General features: G+C 41.4%; 1 non-coding gene across 1 annotated transcript; it reads right to left on the reverse strand.

The window, feature by feature from the left end:
* Positions 1 to 1,707: 1,707 nt before the first annotated feature.
* LOC119470363 lies at positions 1,708 to 1,813 on the reverse strand. Its single transcript, XR_005199256.1, has one exon. It is a non-coding gene; the product is annotated as a U6 spliceosomal RNA (small nuclear RNA).
* Between the last annotated feature and the right edge of the window lie 135 nt (positions 1,814 to 1,948).

Below are 1,948 nucleotides of genomic sequence, written 5' to 3' on the forward strand. Positions count from 1 at the left end.
ATGAGTGAAACTCCGTCTCAAAAAAAAAAAAAAAGGAATGTTAGCCCTGGCTTATGGGAATGACCTCTCCCACGAGCCTCCCACAAGGGTTCGAGGCCAGCCTAACCAACATTGAGAAAAACCATCTTTACTAAAAATACAAAATTAACCAGGCATGGTAGCACACACCTATAATCCCAGCTACTCAGGAGGCTGAGGCAGGAGAATTGCTTGAACCCGGGAGGCGGAGGTTGTGGTGAGCCAAGATCGGGCCATTGCACTATAGCCTGGGAAACAACAGCAAAACTCCATCTCTTACACACACACACAGAGAGAGAGAGAGAGAGAGAGAGAGAGAGAGAGAGAGAAATAGTGAGTGAACTGGAAAACTGATAAATTATTTAGAGGAAAAAAGAAATTATGAAAAAGTGACACAAATAATATACGTCTAATAGGAATTTTAGAAGAGAGACTAGAGAGTGGCTGAGGGCACTATTGAAAGACACATGTTGGCCGGGTGCAGAGGCTCATGCCTGTAATCCCAGGACTTTGGGAGGCCGAGGCCAGTGAATCTCTTGAGGTCAGGAGTTCTTGACCAGCCTGACCAACACAGCGAAACCTCATCTCTGCTAAAAGTACAAAAATTAGCAGGGCATGGAGGCGTGTGTCTGTAATCCCAGCTACTCGGGAGGTTGAGGCAGGAGAATCGCTTAAACCTGGGAGGCGGAGGTTGCAGTGAGCCGAGATTTTGCCACTGCACTCCAGCCTGGGTGACAGAGTAAGACTACGTCTCAAAAAAAAAAAAAAGACATATGTTGAGACTTTTTCAGACTTAATGAAAAAAATAACTACAAATTTATTAATCATGTTTTTTTTTTTTTTTTTTTTTTTTTAAGACGGGGTTTTACCATGTTGGTCAGGCTGGTTTTGAGCTCCCGACCTCAGGTGATCCGCCCGCCTTGGCCTCCAAAGTGCTTGGATTACAGGCGTGAGCCACTACGCCCGGCCTGTTTTATGTCTTTGTAAGTGGTATTAAATTTTTCTTGAAACATGGCCAAATATAAACAAAATTAATTAATTTAATTAATTTTTGATTTTAGAGTGAGTCTCTCTTTGTCGCCCAGGCTGGAGTACAGTGGCGTGATCTCGGCTCATTGCAACTTCCACCTCCCAGGTTCAAGTGATTCTCCTGCCTCAGCCTCCCAAGAAGCTGGGATTACAGGCACATGCCGCCTTCCAAAGTGCTGGGATTACAAATTTGAGCCACTGTGCCTAGCCTAATTTAATTAATTTTCAAATCAGCTAATTAAGTGAAGATACAAATTCAAAATTGCAGAGAAAGAACATCTAGATCAGGCCGAGGCTGGGCACCTAACAATGAATACCTTTTCACTTGTAATTGACATAGAAATCTATTTAAATTGCCTTAAACAACAAGGATCAGTTATTGCTCATGTTATTGAAGATAAGTATAGTTGAGTTCAGGTGGGAAATGCTGCCCTTTCAATCAGGCTTCAGGATCTACTCCCTTTAAATCTCAGCTCTGCTCTTCTCCATGATAGCTTCATTCCCAGGCTCTTTCTCTAACTAAAACATAAAGCTTAGGCCAGGCATGGTGGCTAATGCGGGAGGATCGCTTGAAGTCAGAAGTTCAAAACCAGCCTAGGAAACATAGTGAGACCCTGTCTCTATAAAACAAAATGTAAATGTATTATTAATTTTATTTTTTTAAGATTGGAACAGTTTATGAGTTTGCACGTCATATTTGTGCTGGGACCATGCTAATCTTCTCCGTATTGTTCCAATTTTAGCATATGTGCTGCAAAGTGAGCACTGTCCATGTAAATAAAATAAAATGTCACTATCATGAGGATAGTGACTTTCTCTCTTTTTGTTCACTATTTAGTCCCCAACACTTAAAATCATATTTTATTACTGCACATAATAGGCATTAAAAAAATTTGCAGGG

This window comes from Cebus imitator, unplaced genomic scaffold (genome assembly GCF_001604975.1).
Source record: "Cebus imitator isolate Cc_AM_T3 unplaced genomic scaffold, Cebus_imitator-1.0 Scaffold28, whole genome shotgun sequence".
In the NCBI taxonomy this organism is placed as follows: domain Eukaryota; kingdom Metazoa; phylum Chordata; class Mammalia; order Primates; family Cebidae; genus Cebus; species Cebus imitator.